Source organism: Heterocephalus glaber, unplaced genomic scaffold, assembly GCF_053883595.1.
Source record: "Heterocephalus glaber isolate CG9 unplaced genomic scaffold, H.glaber_assembly_v1.0 deba00001600, whole genome shotgun sequence".
Taxonomy (NCBI): Eukaryota; Metazoa; Chordata; class Mammalia; order Rodentia; family Bathyergidae; genus Heterocephalus; species Heterocephalus glaber.
This window is the reverse complement of record NW_028258372.1, coordinates 1419172-1439454: the sequence shown is the minus strand read 5'-3', so window position 1 is coordinate 1439454 and position 20283 is coordinate 1419172. Positions and strand designations below refer to the sequence as shown.

Genomic DNA, 20283 nt, shown 5'->3' with positions numbered 1-20283 from the left:
GTGCACTGGAGGCAAATTTCTGAATTCTTGAATATCTGCAAATCATTTTACTTGGTTTTATGTAATTGAATATTTACTTGTAGAGGTTGAAGGGAAGTCTGAGATCAAAGTATTCATTATCTGTTTGCTGTATAACCATTCACCACACACTCAGCAAATTAAAACCCTCACTTTTTTATGTGTGGGTCAGAAGACCTAGCACAGCTTAGCAGGGTCCCTCACTCTCCTACAAGGATATGGTCATGGTACTCACTAAGGTTGCTGTATCATCCCAAGGCTCAACTGAGTAAGCTTCCAAACTCTCACATGGTTGTTGATAGAAATAACTTCTTTGTCATTGTCTTCTTCTTCCTCCTCCTCCTCTTCTTCTTCCTCTTCTTCTTCTCCTTCTCCTTCCTCTTCTTCCTCCTCCTCTGCCGCCACCTCTTCTTCTTCCTCCTCCTCTCCTTCTTCTTCTTCTTCTTCTTCTTCTTCTTCTTCTTCTTCTTCTTCTTCTTCTTCTTCTTCTTCTTCTTCTTCTTCTTCTTCTTCTTCTTCCTTCTTCTCCTTCTCCTTCCTCTTCCTCTTCCTCTTCCTCTTCCTTTTCTTCTTCTTCTTCTTCTTCTTCTTCTTCTTCTTCTTCTTCTTCTTCTTCTTCTTCTTCTTCTTCTTCTTCTTCTTCTTCTTTTCTTCTTCCTCTTCTCTTTCTCTCTCTCTTCCTCCCTCCCTCCCTCTCCCTCTCCCTCCCTCTCCCTCTCCCTCCCTCCCTCCAATCTCTTTCTCTCTGTACACATGCACAGTACTGAGGATCAAATCTGGTGATACTCTACCACTGAGCTTCACCCCAAGCCTTTTTTATTTTTCATTTTGAAACAGGGTTTCCCTAAATTGCCTAGGCTGGACTCAAAATTACGATCATCCTGTCTCCCAACAGTCTGAGATCCCAAGGATGAGCCACCATGCCTGTCTGAAATGAATTCTTAATGAGTTGGGAGACTCAGGTCCTCAGCTTCTTATTGGTTCATAGCTAGAGGTCATAATCAGCTCCTTGACAAGTGGATTTTCTAAAAGGCCACTTATTTCATCAAAATATGCCAGGAGTGAAGTCAGCAGAGAAAGGCTGCTTACATGAAAAAACGTAAATATCTTAAGTAACGTAGTCACATATGTGATACCCTATCACCTTTGCAATATTCAGTTGGGGAGAAGCACATCCTGTCCACACTCAAAAGGACAGACTTACACAAAGGCACAGATTCCAGAAGACAAGAGATTATTGAGAGCCACCTCAAACCTTGCTGACCACAAGAAAGTTGATTCTTAGTCTTCTGCAGATAGCTTAGTTTTTCTCTTTGATATCTTTTGTTTTTATTTTTGTGGTACTAGGGATTGAATTTTTGGCTTTTGCATTGAGCTGCATCTCTAGCCCTTTTAGATTCTTTGTTAATTTTGAGACAAGGTTTTGCTAAATTGCTAAATTTCCCAGTCTGGACTTGAACTTGCAGCCTTCCTACCTCAGCCTCCCAGAAGGCTGAGATTGTAGGTGTACACCACCACACCAGCTTCAAAACTTTTGATCTATGGTATTCTGATATTCCAAGGAGAATTTGTCTTGATGTGTCCTTTTCATTAATCATTGCTATGGTTTGAATGATTTAAGAATGTCCTCCCAAATCTCATAACTTGAAGGCTTGGTTTCCAAAGCAGCAATATTCAGAGATAAGGGCCTTTGGGAGCTGATTGGATCATAAGAGCTCTGACCTCATCAATGGATTCATCCATTGAGGGATTCATAGATTAATAGGTTTGGGAGAAGGGGCTCTGTTATAAAAATCACCTCTGTTTTTGATTCCTGGCCATATGAGGTGAGAAGCTTTGTTCTACCACATGCTCCCCACCATGATATTCTGTTTTACCGTGTCCCTTTAAGCAACAGAGCCAGCTGACCATGGACTGAATCCTCAGAAAATATTAGCCAAAATAAATCTTTCCTCTTTTACGTTGATTTCTCCTAGGTATTTTGTTTTGCCGTAATGGAAAGCTGACCAACAGAATCATGTTTGCACTAATTGTGTCTTTATTATGTTTAGTACTGTAAAGTTTTCTTCTATTATTCCTTTGATTAATTTCTTTCTTCCATTTTGTTGTTTTTCTCTTTTTGAGAAAAGGTAAGGGTGAGTCTTCCTGGATAGATCCTTTATGTCATTTACTCATATTATTAGCTATTTTTCCTCACTTGATCTATTATGACTTGGAAGAGTCCCCCTGTTGCAATGTTCTTTTAAATTCCTGAAATTTTGCTTTCTTAATGATATGTTATTTCTGTATTGTGAATTTCATTATTTAGCATTATAGACTGTCATTTTTGTTTCTATTTAATTATTTTGGGCCTAAATTCCATCTTTTCTGAACATCTACTTTTTGTCTGTTTTCATTTGCTAAATATATCTCTGCACAAAGTTAGGTTTTACTCTACATTCATGTCGGAAAACTTTTTCTTTATTCTGATGAATTAAGCACACAGTTTTAAATATGATTTTTGTTTGACCATATGATTTAAAATTTTGTTTTCTCATGCATATTTTAAAATATTTCTTTTTCTATATTGTTCTTCTGATATCTAAGAAACTTTATATTATACTATAGTGATTATCTTTATGAGTAAAACTTTGGGGAACACCTTTGACCCTCTATATTTTGGTTCACTATGAGCAATGTTAAAATTATTATATTTCCCTTTCTTCATTGATATCCTTTTTTCTCCATTACCTGCTATTAGTTAGTAATATTACCTTTTGTAGTATTTACCTTTGCATTATTGGTTGTGACTCCCAACTATTAATAAATAGTATAATTTTACTTTTTCAATCTATGTAGTTTGCTTCTCACATTTTTTCTTTCCTCCTCTTCTAATTTCACTTCTGCATTTCCAGACCAATGTTTGTATTCTTGTTTGTTACTGTAATTCTCACTTTTCAATTCCTCTTGATTATATAGTAAATATATTTAATGCTTGCAGCAATCCTTTTACTAGAATTTCCTGAGTTATCACTTGCTTGGTCAAATTTCATTTTGTGCAGTTTCTTAAAGAACAGCTTATTGAAATAACACTACTTGAGTTTTTGCCTACTCAAAACTGCTTCTCTGTAACTAGATATATGCACTGTAGCTGGATATAAAACTGAGTACTTTTTTTTTTCTTGAATGTTGTGTAATTTTTGCCTCATTATCTTCTGGCACTGGATATTGGTATGAAGAAATATGAAGTTACCTTTGCTTTTATCCCACTTAAAAGTGACTTGATCATTTTGTTTTGCTGACTAAAGTAGTCCCAATCTTTGAAGACTGAAGCTTTACTTCTTGGACAATTTTCTCTCATGCCTTTCTACACATAGATTCAAATTTTTCTTTATTTTAGGAACATTTTATGCTGGATGTGGTGGTGCACATCTTTACTTCTAGCTCTTGGGAGGTTGAGGCAGGAGGATAGCTGTGAGTTCAATGCCTGCCTAGGCTACATAGTGAGTTCAAGACCATCCTGTCTCAAAAAAAAAAGGAATATTTTTGCCACATTTTATCTTTGAACAGTTGTGCTATTCCTTGTTTCTGGTTTCCTTTGGGAGAAACTGAATTTATGTGAATATTGACTTCCTCTGTATTTCTCCTGTAAGTATCATTTTTCAAAATTTATTTCTTCTTTGATTTTTATTTTCATGTCATTTTGTTCACTTCTGTTATTACTATCCTTTTTGTCTTTTATTATATTTTTCAGTGTTGATAACTTCTCATGCTCTTTCCAATTTAGTTTTTATTTTTATGATGGCTTGCTTTTGTTTTGTATGTTCCTTTGTATTATTGAAGGCAATAAACTATATCAAATAGATAATATTGATCACTTTTTGATATAAAGTATTTCATAAAAATATTTCATATGGTCCAACTTAATATTTTCTCTTGAATTTAGCAAGCTCATTTTATTTTTCTTCATTGCACTACCACATTTTATCTGAGTTTTTACACTTCTTTATGATCTTGCTTCATAGAGTCAGTGGCTTCATTAATCATTTTCAATTTCTACAAAAATGTTCATTTACAGCTTATATATGTTTCATAGTAATAATTTTTTAGTAATCATTTTATCCATTACTCATCAAGATTTGTTGCTCTCATTCTTGGATATCTTTGTTTTGATGCCTTGGCAATACCTGTTTAATTAATTACTATCTTTTTAATAATTTGCATTTTCCTGGGGCAGAACAATGTCTCCGTGGGTGGAGCGGGGTGTGTGCACGTAGGTCACTACGACCAGCTATTTTGCATAACCTGAGGATTTCTCTGCTGCCACAAAAACAGATTTCTCCCCCAAAACAAGCTTTGGATGGGAGACTTTTTTTTTTCTAGCCCAACTTCCTCTTCATCTTTCAATCAACCAGATACAGAAGGGCTTCTACTACCAGAACAGTTTACTTTAGAGCCCTTACTAATTGCTTCAAGTTAGTTATGTTTTGCATTTCAGGTGCTTTCTTTATTTTCCACAGTGTGTGTTCAGCACTGCTGTCTGGGAAGCGCACCTATTGAGTCCTCTCATAGTGTTCTATATTTCTGATATAGGAGACCTATAACTCCCAACCTGCTAGATGTCAGATGTGCTGAGTTCATGTCCTCTGAAATCAAAGAATGGATTCCAAAGGACAACGGATGTTAAGAGTAGGAAAGGTTTACAGAGAGAGAGCTCCTGAGAGACAGGAGGGTCCCAAGTGGGTTGCCACTGAGGCCTTTTATCAGAGGTAATTTATACAGCAAAGTCACAATGTGGGTACAACATTGGTCAAACTATAATCAACGAATAAGATTACAAGTATAGCCACTTAGCTAATACTGATCCAATAGGGAAGTGGAACAGGTAGCAAGGGTGTATGGCTGACATCATTAACCTTAGCTTATCTATGACTTCTAAAATGGACATTTTTGAGAAGGGATGGGTCCAGATATTCTGGTCACCCACCCAGGTGTCTGATGCACATCTGGATTTAATGCACTGGGTGGTACTAATGACAATCCAGTAGACTGTCGAGTTACAACTGGCCTGACATATGAACAACTTGGGTTTACCACCAAAGTCTTGAGTTATGACCTGCATGCCAGCCACTTGTGCTTCCAGTTGGTCTCAGATACAGATTTAACCCTTACAGAGTTCTGGAAGGAACCTTACAACATCCTTTCCTGTGTGGGGTTAATGGAGAAGTCCTGGGCCGATGTCTCTCTAAGGACACTGAGATCTGCCTGCGTACAGGAGAGAAACTTTGAAGACTATGTAGAGGAGCCTGAGCCTTCAGTGGACCAACTTGAGTTACAACCAGCCTTTGGGAACAAATTGAGTTCGTAAGTCAAGGATCTGCTACGTAGTCTCAAGTTCTGCTTATCTGTTCTGGAAGTATGCGAGTCTTGCCACTGTGACTTTGTCTTGAGGCCTTGCCTTCTTCAGATACACCTCCAGCCACAATTCTGATGTTTTTCTTTTTCACTGACTTCCCTGAGAGTCTGGTCCTTCTCTGACTGTATATTAATTTTATCTAACTTAGCTGCCTATAGTATTTCTTTTTCTAAATTCTGCCTCTTGCCTGCTTTAAACTACTTTTACCAGATTGACAATCACAGACTATACCTTTGCAGGGAGGTGACAGAATACAGAGATTAAGACCATGGATTTCAAAATCACGCTGCCTGAGTTTTAGAATGAGCTCTGCATTTGTTATCTCTGTGGGCATGTGCAGATTACTTAATTTCTTGTGCCTTCATCAGAAAATTGGCTATAGTGGTTGTATCTACCATTGTAGTGTAAGGTCGAATGAGTTAGTGTGTGCACATTTCTCAAAACAGTACTTGGAACATAGTAAGTATTTATATAGATCTTAGCTATTACTGTTGTTACTGTTTTTCTCCTATGAATGCAGTTTGTTGAATTTTAAATTTTGCTTTGTTGTTTTCGGATGATTTCTAGAAAGAAGGAAAAATTAATGATTTAAATAGTCTTGTTCATGCACTGTTGTATTATCCTTCCCTTTTATGTTACTTATTTCCCTCACTGTCTATAGACCCTTGGTTCCTCATTCATACTAAGAATGAAGGGTTCAGTTGATTACTACAGTTGGCTCCTTTGGGTTTCCGCTGCCACTTCTGGCCCTCTCTGTCCCAGGACATATTGTGGGCTTCCCTTCAGGGTGTATTGTGAACTGTGGAAGTCTCCTAGAAATTTGAATCCATTCTCTGACCAATGCCAAAACAAGGAGGGCCCTATTCTCAGGCATCATCTTCCACCCTGGGAACTCCAGGCCCTTCTAGGCAGATTGGCTTGATTTCTTTGGAGAGTATTTCCTGTGTTCCACCATTCAGCCTGGAGATATCGCTGTGCGCTGGTGGGGGTGCACGAGACCGACAGTGCGGCCATTCACAGGCTCTCGGCCAGGCAGCCCCTGCCCCTTGCAGTGGGGCAAACTGTGCTGGGGGAGGTAACAGCCTGCAGCTTCCATGAAGGGAGGGCTAAGAGGGCAAGGGGGTGCAGTGAGGTGCTTCTCCATGTCAGGAGGCACAGAAAGCTTCGGAGCAGGAGGAATTCTCCAGCACACAGCCAGGAGCAGAGGGAAGGCCAGTACTGGAGAGAGACGCTAGGACTGGCCTGCAGGGCAAGAAAGGGCAGGTAGCCAGGAGCTCAGAAGCATGGACCCCTGGAAGAGCGGGAAGGCTGGACGTGTGGTGGCTTGCAGAAGCACCTAAGAATGTTCTGAGTGTCAGAAACTCAGTTTCGATTTTTATTAGGAATTCACTGTCTCTCACGTGCGGTGAAGTCAGAGGCCGATTTGAGCTCATAACGTGGCCAGTACACACACCCTTGTGTGTCATCCTGCCTTCATAGTGAGCGAGACTGCCTTCCTATCCCTCTGGGGAAATGTGGGGTCCTAGGAGTTTCTGCACACGTCGGCCACATAGGGAGGTGGTTGAATATCTCAGAGAGCTTATAGGGATGGGTCCAAAGCACAGCACGTCCTAACTGTGTGTTTAGTTCGGTGTTCCAGGAAAGTGAGACGCCATCAGAGTGAGATAAGAACTGGGTCCCCCGAGAATTCTTGTTGACACTCGTGGTTTAGATCCTAGCTGTTTGAAAGCTCACAGAGAGCTTTAAGAACAAAGATATCTTCCCCTAAGAGGTAAAGTCTGGCCAGTATGTGTTTTTCTTCAGTTGTTTAAAACCAGCCTGCATCCAAGCAATGCAATTAGGTCAGGAAGATTAGTCCATCATCTGTTTTCCTCACTGATGGCATTTGTAAGAAAGGACAATGTAATAAAGCCAGGAAAGACAGCTGAGATTTAAGTCATTCTCCCTGTGAGCTCCTTTCCTCTCCTCCTATGAAGCAGGATGGTACAGGGAGAGAGCGGCCACTGTCTCCAGATGCCCCTCAGACACTTCAGTCTTCACAGATACTCAAATTGGTGCAAGACAGAATGGCTAAGAGTGAGATTCCTTCCTTTTTTTCCCCCCAGACTTTTCTAAATTATTACATGATAGATAAGTTCCATAAAATGCCTTGGTAAAATGTAAGATTTTGTGGACTAGTAGGTTTGGGAAATATTGTTTATTTCTTTTTCTTTTTGAAATTTGAACACGTCCATATAAGAAACGTGGAGAAATTCTGCACCATGGAAGTTTCCCAATGTGATCTCTCCTCTTTTCTCACTCTTAGTCCCCTGCACACTCTGCTGCTGTGCTGTCCTGGCAGTGGGGCATGTGGAGGGTGCCGGGGGCCATATCTGGTGTCCTCTGACCAGGACTCCTGCACTCCCTGCTTCATTCTATGAGAAACTTTCTTGATGGCCCTGACCAAAACCTGCACTGGATTCAGAAGCATGCATGCTGGTTCCAACTCTGAAAATGAAAAAGTCACGGTCCTACCTTCAAGGAACTCACAACCCAGTGGAGGTCGCTGCAAATCAGTAGTGAAATGAACTGGATGATAGAACCACATGCTCTGTGCTTCAGGAGCACCAGGAAAGAGTGCTGGTCATTGCTCAAGGATGTCATTCATCAAGGGCTACACAGAAGGGATAATTTCTGAGATGGGCTTTGAAGGATGAGTAGGAGTCACCAAAGCAAGCAAGAAGGAAAGAAAAAGATATTCCAGATAGGCGAAAGAGCATGTGTGAAGGCAATGAGAACTAAAAAGCCTACCAAGCTGATGGGTTGGCTCGGTGCTTTAGTTGGTTGGGGCTGAGTTTATGTGGGTGCTATGGCAGGGCTGGTATTGGCCAGAGAAGAAACTAGAAAAGGAAGATTGCAGGTCGCTTTGAATATTCAAGTGAAGGAGTTTATACATCATCTTCTAGATCAGGAGCTATCAAGGGCTTTATGAGCAGGACAAATGCAATAAATGCATTCTTCAAAGCGAAGAAATACATTTTCTTTTTCTTTATATCTTCTGTTGATACGTAGCAAAGACTGGATACTCCATCAATAGTCACTCAATGAGCTTATATGTAAAAACACATAAATGTTTTCAGGGTCAGTCTTGGTCTTCAGATCTGCAGACAAGAGTTTGGGGACCACATGCTGATGTAGTGGAGGTTTCTGCCCGAGTCCATTGGAAAAACCCTTTCCCTAAGTTCATAGTTCTGCAGACAGATTTCCCAGACACTCTTCTAATCCACCATTGCTTTCTCATTGCCAGTCCCCAGTGTGACCTCTCTGATCCCACCAGTCCTCCTCAGTGCCCAGGAAAGGGAGAGGAGGTCCTGGCATGCACAGTCTGCCTATTCCCTGCTCCATTCTGGCCCCATCTCTGTCACCTCCTATGCTCTGTGGGCAGCACAAAGCCACTGACCTCTAGCAAGCTGAGCCAATTATTTTCTGCTAATGAGCTTAATTACCTAGGTCTCTATTTAAGATGCACTTAAAAATTTTGTAAAGACCTCTGGAAGCCCTTTGTTACACAAGCAGCTTCTCATGGCAAAAAGGTAGCACTGCTCCACCCTGCCCAGGCCAGCAGCCATGGCAGCACCAGCTTCTTCATAGCTGGGCTTTTATTTTGTCTCCGCAGCAAGTGGGCAAGACAAATAGTTTGTTTCCTCTTTGCAGGTGAGAACACCGAGCCCTGTGAGCCTGTGGCTCCTTAGCTTCTTCTAGTCTTGGTCTGGCTCCTCCTCGGTTACCCAGTGCCTACTTGGAAAGCCCCCAGTTATGGGAAACATGGCGGCCCCTTGGGAACTTTCCAGAATCTGCATTTTTATCACCACATAAGGCTGGCTAACTGAGCAAGACACTGGCCACTGGGACACAGTGACTGTTTTTTCCACTTCTCCATAGGATGCACTAAGGCCCATAGAACCAGGGGGTCCCCATGGCCTTCAGGGGAGCTGAGGTCCTGTGTCACTTTCAGTTCACTAGAGGAACACATTTAGTATATATATATGTATATATATTATAAAGCATTTACTAAGCAGGCTCACAGTGGCCACCACCAGCCTAGGGGTCTGTGCTGGAAGCTTGAAGGAACTGGAGATAAACATCCAAAGGCAATAGTGAAGATTGGAGCCTCTCCAAAGAAGCAAAAGGAAGATTTCCTTCATTCCCTTTTTGTTTCATCCAGGCAACAAAACTATGGGTTGGTGCCACCCACATCCAGGTGGGTCTTTCCTTCTCAGTTTGTGGCCTGTCAGTCATCCACGGATTCACCCACAACTGTGCTCTAGTAATGAGATAGTTGTTTCTTAATCCATTCACATTGATGTCACAATTAACTATCACAGGTCCTAAAGGGTTTCTCTCTCTCACACACACACACACACACACACACACACACACACACTCCCTATTTGCTGGTAACTGGCTTCTCCAGACTGAAGAGCTGTTCAGCCAACCTCCATTTTCCCAACACCTCGACCTCACCCAGCATTGGCCGGGTTTAAGAGAGGTGGCTCTCTGATTTTCACTTGCATATGGGTTACCCCACAAGCTTGTTAAAAATGCAGATCAAGTTCTTGTAACTCTGGGGTGGAGCCTGAGATTCTGCCTTTGTAATAGATGTGGAAAGTTGAATTCCCCGCAGGAGTGAAGGATTGTCATTGTGGACCTCAGCATGCACATATCAGCTTGAGGTCTGGACCACAGGAATTTCCTGGAAGAACCACAGTGGGAGATGAAAGATAAACCCACAGATGGTCCACTGCTTTATGGAGCAAGCCCTGACCACGGATCCCCGAAAGGGCTAATCCAACCCAGGTAGTATTGAGGTTCAATGGTTTCATGAACAGCCTCCTGGAGCTCAGCAAATGCCATGTACTGTTTTGGGCTGGCTGAGCTGAAGGAGAGACATGGGGGCAGCCATGCTGGGCACCAGGGGGAGGAACACCCAGAGAGATTGCTTCCATCTCTGTGGTGTGACCAAGGAGCAGAGGTGCCACTGAGGAAGCCACAGGCTCAGCTGTCTGCTGTTGTAGGGCACAAAAAGGATGTGATAGTTTGGATAAATGTTCCCCCAGAGCCCAGGTATTAAAGGCTTGGTTGCCAGGCTTTGGTGATGTTGCAAAGTGGTGGAACTTTTAGGAGGCAGAGCCTAGTGGGAGAAAGTGAGGTCATTGGGGGCATGTCCTTAAAGAAGATATTGGGACCCTGACCTATTTGTGTCTCTCTCTTTGCTTCCCAGTCACCATGAGGTGAATAGTTTCCTCTCCCACTTGCTCCCGCCATGATGTGCTGCCTTACCACGTCTCCAAAACAAGGGAGCCAACTGACCATGAACTGAAAAATCTGAAACCAGGAGCCAAAATCAACCTTCTCTTCTTATACATTGTTTATCTCAGATATTTTGTCATAGAAGCAGAAAGCTGACTAACACAGAAAAGGAAAAAGAACAGTGAAGACTGAGAAGGTCAGGAAATGATTGATTGAGACTTCCTGCAAAACTCATCTTGTCTGGTAGTGGGGGGAAAAGGCTGACATGTATGTAATGGTTGGTGGTTAAAACAAAACAAAACAAAAAAGAAGGCCTTGGAAAGTCGTGAAGAGTCTTTGAGCATGTGGAGGAAGTAGGCATCCCTTTCTGTAGGCTTTCATTTTTTCACATGGCCAAAAAGTGTAGAGTCCTGAGGACACAGGGCTCAAAGTCTAAAAACATTTCCTGATGTCTGACTTCCCCCATCAGATTAGGAGAGAATGAAGGCTTCCAGTGACCCTCCTTGGTCATGTTGATGGCTGAGGAACAAACAGGCCACTTCCAAAGGAACTTAAAGTAGGTGAGATCAGCTCTTGTTCATCCTCGAGCCAATCTTCCCTCCCACTTCATATTTCTGGATATGCACACTATCCAATCCATTTTAAAAACATATTTCCTGTGAACATAAAAATGTTGACCTGGGAGTTATTGTGGCAGCCCACACAAATGCCATGAATTATTAAAAGTTGAGCTAGACACAGAGAACCAACCTCTTGGAAGTTCCATTGGATCTGTTTACGGAAGGATGATTTCCAAGACAGCCCAAGGTATCTTCCTATTCAGGTTCCATATTTGCAAAAGCTGCCATCTGTGGCCAGGGCTCCTTGGTCAAAGAGTCACAGAGTTAGTTAGGGAAATAAATATCTATGGGTATCACACCCAACCCTTGGTGGGACATCTAAGAGAAAAAGAGCAAATTGGATTTCTTATAAGAAGTGTTGGGAGGCCCAGGTCTGCATTAGAAGGCTTCATTCTCTCTTTCTCTCCCTCTCACCCACATCCCTCCTTGTCTCTCCCTCCCTTCCTCCTTGCCTCCCTCTTCTTTGCTTCTGTGATTTTTATGTTCTGTGCCTTCCTTTTTTCTGCTATTGCATTTCATCATATTTCTATGCCAATCCTTGTACCCCAAGACTTATAAATGCGTAGAAGAGTTGAGGTTGAGAAGCCTCAATGCTAAAGACAGAAGAGTGAAATTTACCTCAAGTAACATGAAAGTGTGAAGGTTTGGTGTTCACTATTTCAAAGAAGCAATATGGGGGAGATCTTATTTCTTGATATGCTGCTGGGGCTGGAACAACGAGGGCAGGCAGGAAGGAGTGTGCTGCTGGAGGTCACATGACATAACCATCTTCCTTCCTCTATATTGAACAACCTACACGGTCAGAGGCTGCTAAGGAGCTGATTCTAGGAGCTGAGCCAAATCCAGGCTGTTGGGAGGACCTGGGGAGAGTTTAGGAACTAGGAGCACCGTCTATCATTGCAATTGGAGCTCTCGACAGAGGATAGCCTGGAGGCTCATCACACAGTCTTCTTGACGTTGAAAAAATTGGCTTAAGGGAATATTTTGAAGTTCCAAAGGTTCTTAATTAGAATTCTAACACATGTCTTCCAGCTTGATTACAACCAGAAAGAGGGAAGTAACTCACATACATTCATGTTTTCAGCCGTCCAGCATGGCAATAAAGAATAAAAGTGTCAGAGAACTCGTCACAGGTATGGAAGATTCAGATGAATTCACAGAGAGGGAGGCTGCTGGGCAAGACCTGTGCACGGCCAGGGCGAAGAGAGAAGGTGGCAAGTGCAGAAGGTGGAGCTTAGGCTTAGGTACTGGAGGCAAATATTCAACCCTGACTTGGCCTCGTACGCCTGCTGCTCACCAAGGAGCCACTCAATGTGGCATTTCTACTCTAGGGTCAGCCTAGTCACTACTGCCACAGAGCGTGGCATTTTAAACTCTTGCCCACCCACTCCTGCACACCAGGGAGTCTCAACAAAGCTGGGAGAAGCCCAAGCATGCTGTATTAGTAGCACCTCTAAGTCCATGTTGGGAAGATCTGGAATTCTCCCCATGCACACCCCTGGGGCTGAGAGGTTGCTCTGAGGCTGCACTCTGCTTGGGAGGACCAGGATGGGTGACTTAGTAGCTTTCACCTTGTCACTCGGCCATTTTCAGTGATAACAGCCTCTCCCTTGATGCCCACTCCCTTCCTTTGGGCTTTTCCGTGCATGCTGCCAAGGCTAGGATTCCAGTGGCCTGGGGTCTGCATGGAAGCTGGGGAGAAAGGCAGCTCAGTGTGGTGTCCCTAACTCAGCAGGAGGCCACATGAGTGTTGGACAGAAGACTGAAAGGGAGAAACAAAGCAGGAGACCTTCAGCCACATGTGGGGCCCATTTCCTCCAGGACGAGTGTGGGCATGGCCACGGGCCTTGTTCTGCCTCACATCCTCACTGAGACATGGCAGATGCCTCTCTTCCCCAAACCCACCTTTGAATATCCACTTGTGCAGCTCACTGGGGGTGGAATGCTCCAGCCTCCGAGCCCACTCGAAGTGGCCCAACTGCAACCTTACAGCGCAATCACAAGTCCCATTCCTACAGTCACAGGACGTGGACTCTTGGCCTTTGTCCCTTCCACCCCAGCCCTCAGAATTACTAGAACCTCTTTTCATGTACAGTTTAAGATGGGGATTCCTAGACTCTTCCTTGAGTGTGTTTGTACTCTTTGCTTCAAGTTTGTAAGTCTTACTATTCTAACTAGACTCTAGGTTTCCCCAGGAGACAGAGCTCAACTTTATCCCTATCTCTTGCTGTGCACAGACAGTGTTGATAGCAAGAACAGCACAGATTGGCAAAGACAACGGCTGTCATCTCCCATCTCCCTCCTCCAGGGACCCTGCATGAGCAGCAAGGGTCCCGCAGGAGGCAAAGCAGTTATGGGAGGAGCCTGTCCATCTGCCCTTCAGGAGAAGGAAGAGGAGATTGGCAGGGGGAGCCCTGGAAGAAGACAAGAACTGGGGTGCCACCTCCTAAAACTCCATCTTTGGGGCCCAGAGATTTGCTTACCTGTGTAAGGGAGTCTTCTCTGATCCCAAAGGCTGGACTGTTAAAGAACGAATGCTTCAGCGACTGCAACCCAGACCGAGTCCTGCTGCAGAAGCCTGACTGTGTCCGTGTCTGTGTTAGTTTGCTAACACAGCTGGGGGCTCACACCTCACCAATTGATTGCCTCCCAGTGCTGGGAGCTGGAAGTTGGAGACCAACGTGCCAGCAGGGCTGGTGTCTCCTGAGGCTGCCCTCCTTGGCTTGCAGATGGCTGCTTTCTTACTGGGTCCTTCTGCTGCCTGGATGTGTCCAGTCTTCTTTTTATAAGAGGAATCTTACCATCACAGCAGATTGGGGCCCACCTCATGACTTCATTTTACTTTAATCATCTCTTTAAAGGCACTGTCTGCAAGTACAGTCCCACTCAGAGGTACTAGGGATTGGGACTCCAACATGTGACTTTAAGGGGCTAAAATTCAGCCTGCAACAGTGATTTTTCGGCACTTGGATTTTACTGAATTGCATTTTATTCAGTGCTTTCAGCAAGAGGCATTGAGCTCCTGCACTGCCCCAGGTCTTGGGCAAATGCTGGGAATAGGGTGGTGAACTCAAAACACACAGCCGGGTACTCAGCTGCAGAGAGTCAGACAGAAGCAATAAGAAGGAATAGCATCAATAAGAAAAAGTGTAGGGCATGTTAAGTACTCATACAGGCTTTGGAAGAAATTAAGCCAGGGTCAGGGATGAGGCGCATCTTTGCCCAATTGTGGCCTTCAGGCAGGGGGGGAAGCAACCCACCCAGGAGGGCATGCACGGAGGAGTAGCAGTGGGTGCAGGAGGAAGCGGGAGACCAGGAGTCCTTTGTGGGTTTCTTAACCCTGCTTTGTCCACGGCCACAGACTTGCTCTTCCCCTCACCACCTTGGTCATGTGTCTCAGCAGTACAAGTCCAGGGTCAGAATAGGCTCTGGGTGTTAAGGCTGAGGCTGGCTTGTAGCTGACAAGGTCCATTTAGTGGAGACACAGGACCAGACATCCAGCCCGTGGCCTGGAGACAGGAGCACAGCTATCTCTGTCGAGGAAAACCCGACAATCCCATTAGTCTCATTTCTAACAAGTGCTCCTGGATGGTTGTGTGCCAGGCATGATGCCTACTCCCATGCTTCCTTCTAGCTGGCCAAAGGGTGTTGCTGGTTTTTACACATACAGTTAAGGGAACTGAGGGTCACAGAGAATGTTTAACTTCCTCCAAAGCCATCTGATGGTTCTGAGTTATAGCCACTGTTAGCACCATGTTGAGCTGTCCAGTAAAGGCCAGGTAACAGAGAGCTGGAGTTGAAACTTGCTTTTCATTGGCTTTCTCATACTTTTTTCCCTGTTAAAGCTGCCAGCTTAACATCTTACCAAAAGACTAATAAATCTTATTCCAATAAGTGACTGCCAACATTAAAACATGCAAAAATTTTCAACATAAAATTTCCCAACAATTGTAACTCATTACTTCAATACAAGGCACAAACTACTGCAGTCTGTCCACAGCAACGAAGAAAACACTGGGCACAGTCCCAGCGACGCATTCTTTGACAGCAGTGTGAAATATTTTACAACAGTTTCCAGGAAGTTTTCCCTGGCTGTCCCAATTACGATTAAGTCTCCTTGAGGACATCTGTTTCGGGGAGCCCTTAATGCATACTTCTTCATGGTGCTCTTGGGGCCCTTTGACAGCAACAGCTCCTGAGGACAAGAGAAGCCTTGGTTTAAGATGTTCGACTTCTCCAGGGCTGGTGTGTTTTGAATGTGATCCCCTAAAAACATAGATTGGAAAGTTAATTCCCAGTGCACACTGTTGGGAGGCAGAGCCTAAAGGGAGGTATTTGGGTCATGGGTGTGCAGGATTTATCACAGTTTCAATGGGGTGAAGCTACAGGTTGGACCTCTTGCTCTCTGGCTCCTCTCTTTGCCCTCCAACCACGGGATGATGTAGCCAGAGGCCCTCACCAAGTACAGGCCCTTGATCATGGATTTCATGGCCTCCAGAACCACAAACCAAACAATTCTGATCATGATGATTATCCCATGCTGGGTATTCCATTATAGCAACATGAACTGGACCAAGATCAAGGTGTCCCAGGCTCTCTCAAGAAGCTCCTGGTCGGTGTCTTCAGGCAAGACCTTCCTTCTGCCTCAGCATAGAAATCCAGAGTCCCCACTCTCTTGTCTCAAAGTTAATCTTTGCTTTGGGAACAATGTCTTCTTTTGCTTAGTTCAATGATCAGAGCTTAGCTAAAAATCCAACACTAGGGCCGGGGATTTAGCTCAGTGGTTCCACCGCCTGCCCTGCAAGTGCAAGGACTTGAGTTTGATCCCTGGTATCAAAGAAAAAAAAAATACAACACTGGTGGATAGCGCTGCTTATCAGAGGTTGAATATACTTCATTTCCATGTCTAAGAGTCTCTGCTTCATACCGTTGGCCCATTTTTCTGCTTTTGTGGGTCTTTCCCTTACTTGTTTAAAGAGTTCTTCATGTATTCCCGATATTGTACCCTTGTTCATTGCATATTGGCAAATATCTTTCACCAATTTTTGACTTGTCCTTCTGTTCTATGAAAATTTCAATTTTAAATATATACATTTTTCACAATGTGTCATTTTGATGCCTTCAACAGCACTCATATATTCCACTCCCCATTTATTCTTCCACTGACAAGAATTATACTTTTTGTAAAAGTTTCATTCACAATTTTTATTTTAAAATAAATAATTTTCAAAAGGCAGGCAGCACTGTCACTAATAAACAGCTGCTTTGGATCACATGTCCGTGCTTTGGAAGGGTGGTATTTCTCTCTCCCGATGATGGTGTAGGCTTGGAAAACCTAAGTGTGTCTCTCATTCTGCAATCTCTCTAGGATCTACTTGTGTGAAAATCTTCCCCTTTCTATTTTTGTTCTACTAATTAAAATTTCAATGGTCCAAGCATTTAAGAATATTAAAACTTTTCCCATCATATTCCCTATCCACGATGCTTGGGCAGGTCTATATCTGTATGTATCTATTGATCTATCTACTATCTAGGCTGTGGAGTTATGGTAACTGATATTTATCTATTTATATCTTCCATGAAACGATATTAAAATTAATGTACATTTTGGGAACACATGGAAGGTAGCCTATAAGTGGCAACCCGGGTCCATTAGCTGGATTGTTCGGACCAGCTTGGCTACTATGTGCTACATACAAACCCAGTGGCTTCACAGAACAGTTAATTTCCTGCTATCACCTGGGGTCCTGCATAATCCAAATGCTTGGATCTTTGGCTCCACCATTTAAACCTGACGATTTGTCAGTCACTGGGCAGGTGAAAGAACAGCTAGAGAATTGCCTGGCTCCTCTATGCTCTAGTCTGGAAGTAGCACACATCACTTCTAGCCAAGAGTCATTGGTCCAATTCTCTCACGTGCCCCTACCTAACTGGGGGGCTGGGAATGTGAGAGAGAGCAGATGGACTATTTTAGTAAGTGTCACAGGAGGCCATCCCGAGATGAATACGCCATCCACAAAATTCATACCTGTGTGACTGAGAATTAACTGAAGTCAAAAGCTGACATTTTGAGTACCACTTAAAGCTTGCAGGTCATGATACTCTATATGCAAATATAGTCGGCCCTTTCTATATTGGGTTCTACATTCACAGATTTAGTCAACCAGAGATCAAAAATACTTGGAAAAAATTACATCTGTACCGAATATGTACAGTCTTTTTTCTTGTCCTTATTTCTTAAATGATACAATATAATAACTATTTATATAGCACCTACATTGTGTTGGTTATTATGAATAATCTAAAAATGATTCAAAGTATATGGGAGAATGTGCACAAATAATATTCTATGCTGCACAATTTTATAGAAGAGACTTGAACATCTACCAATTCGGGCCTCCACAGAGGTCCTAGAACCAATAGCCTGTGGATCCTGGAGAAGAACTGCACTGACTAGGAAATGTGATTTCTGAGTGGGGACAGGGAGGAAATCAAGGATGTACAAAGGGACAATGGGAGGAATTCCAAGAAGTTCAGATAAACAATGAAAAACACTTCCAGCACGAATGGAACACAAGGTCCTTGAAAGAACTGGCTGCTGTGAAGTCAGGGGAATGGCTTATTGACTTTCAAGGGGATAGGGCTAGCAACATTACAGTGTTTCTTGGTCAGGTGTGTTCCCAAAAGAAGAGGAGGAGGCCAGGCCAGAAATGCACAGCACGTGCATTTCCCAGAGGACAAAGACATGAAATGAAAGAAAGTTAAAGAGAGCATCCAGTTCCCAGTGTCTCCAAGCATTCTGCAAGAACTGCCATTAAATTGATACTTAGGGCAAAAAAAGGGTGCGAAGGAAACATTGAGGATTTTCAGTACAGAAAGTTGCATGGAGGAAGGGGAAGGTGAGCAGGGAACAGCAGGCGTAGAGAGAGCAGCAATTGTTTCCCAGTCTCTGGTGTCAAAATAAGAATCTAAGAGGTCCACTGACCTTCAGGCAGCACACACAGCAGACTTGGGAGCAAGGAAGGAAGTCACTGGGGAGAAGGAGCAGCACGCAGAGGCTGGATGCAGAGGGAGAGCACTGTGGGCACCCGAGGAGGTGACAGTGGGAAGAGGGACAGGGAGTGAGGCAGAGACAAGCGATGCCCAGGGACAGGGACAAACTGGGAAGGGAGCTACGCCCCCAGAAGTCTACTTAGAGGCTGCAAGTCTGGGAGGACTTCATCTGAGTATCTGGAGACTCTCCATTTGTGAAAAATGTGTTAGTATCCAACAATCCAAGTCCCAGTCAATGCTATTAATAAAAGCAGTCATCATTTATTGTGTCCTTTCGAAGTGTCGTGTGCAGCACAAGTACATTTAGTACTCATCTCACAGAGCGCCTGGTAGTAAAAATAAGAGGAATAGCACATAGCAAGCAGAGCTGGTGTTGATGGCAGTTTCTATGCACCACGTCCTGCTCTACAAGTTTTCCATGCAGCTGGATTCACTTTCACACCGGCTCCATCTGCTAGGGCATCTTTGTCTGTCTGTGGCTCCGTTTCTTCATCTGTAAATCAGGACAGGAAGAGGAGCCACCATGCAGTCCAGTGAGGCAAAGGCCAGTGGCACCCATGCCTCCTTGTTGGCCCTTTTGGGAAGGACCTGCACACTTGGGAAGAAAGAAGGAGTGGAGAGAGAATGGCCAGGGAGGCAGGGGCGAGGAGGGGAGAGGGCCACTGACTCCAGCCAGATGAATGGACGTTTGGCCTAGTTTTCCATGACATTCCTGTCCCCCGGGCTGTACCCAAGGAAACCGTTACAGGGCCGAGACAGGACTGATACTGAGTTTCTTGACTCCTTAGTACTGGAGGAGGTTTTAACTAGGGGGTCCTTTTGAGCCCTAGAGCAAGGGAACCAAGGGGCAAAGGTTAGTGTAGAGCTGGAGGACAAGGAGGAGGAGGAAGAGGAGAAGAGAAGAGGAGAGTGAATAAGCCCTGAAGAGCTTAGTGCCAGGAAAAGGTTCAAAGCGACAGGTTTCTGCAGGATCACACAGTTGGATGCTCGAAGTCTTGATCCTCTATTTCCCAGGAGCCAGAGAAGAGTCTGAGTGGAGTAGGCTTTTCCAGAAGGGAGCAAGCCACCCCCATCCCTTCCACCTTTCACTTTTGGAGGCCAAAGGCTTGAAATCTTGCAGCATTTCCCTCTGGTAATCCAGAACAAGCACTTCTAACTGTAGCAGAGCCCCTTGCTCTCCTGCGGTCAGGGCATTGACCTGCTCAGCTCCTGTGGGGACCCTCATTTAAGGCTGGGGTGATCATTCATAACAAAGGACCAAGAGCTGCACCTGCTCTTCCAAATGTGCTGTCATTTACTGTGTCCTGATGCAAAAATAGCTTCCCAGGGCTTGAACTACCAAGATTCTCTGATTAGTGGTATTTTGTTACATTAAAAGACAGGGAGGGGAAAGGTTTCCTGGAAAATCAATTTGTAGAGTCCTCAAACCAAAAGGGAAGTAGGATCCCATGATATCCAGGCTCCTGCTTCCAGGCTGTGGTGTCTTTATTTGGAGCCAGATGAACAGGATCCATCCCACCCAGGATCACTTATGAGTAAGCACCACATTTTATCCTGAGGGTTTTTCTCACCCACTGCTGTCTCGAAGTCCCCACTGCTTGCTTGTTAGAGAAGTGTGGGGAATGGATCCACCCTTCTTCCACAGGGGAGAACTTCCTAGAGAGCGAAAATTCTTAACACAGGTGCATCATCATCATCATCATCATTATTATTTTATTTTGGTACCAGGGATTGAACTCTGGATCTTGCTCTTGTGAGGCAAGCAGCGGCACCACTGAGCTAAATCCCTAGCCCAGGAGCATAATTCTTAATCCAGCACTTTTATGTCTAGAAATACACCCCAAGGAAATAATGAGATCGTTACACAAAGGTGAATGAACAAGAATGTTGAGTAGAATATCATTTATA

The 20283-nt window shown here is 43.9% G+C and overlaps 1 long non-coding RNA gene across 3 annotated transcripts in view; it reads left to right on the top strand.

Annotated features, from left to right (window-relative positions):
• The window catches only part of LOC110350939 (uncharacterized), a 123500-nt gene that overhangs the window by 50775 nt on the left and 52442 nt on the right, over positions 1-20283 (top strand). For 2 of the 3 annotated variants that reach the window (XR_002397900.2, XR_002397897.2), the window contains exon 2: positions 5172-5361. This is a non-coding gene — a long non-coding RNA (uncharacterized LOC110350939). Of the gene's footprint in view, positions 1-5171; positions 5362-10076; positions 10250-10673; positions 16555-20283 lie in introns of those variants that run through there. The other variant, XR_015444464.1, reaches the window with a different exon arrangement.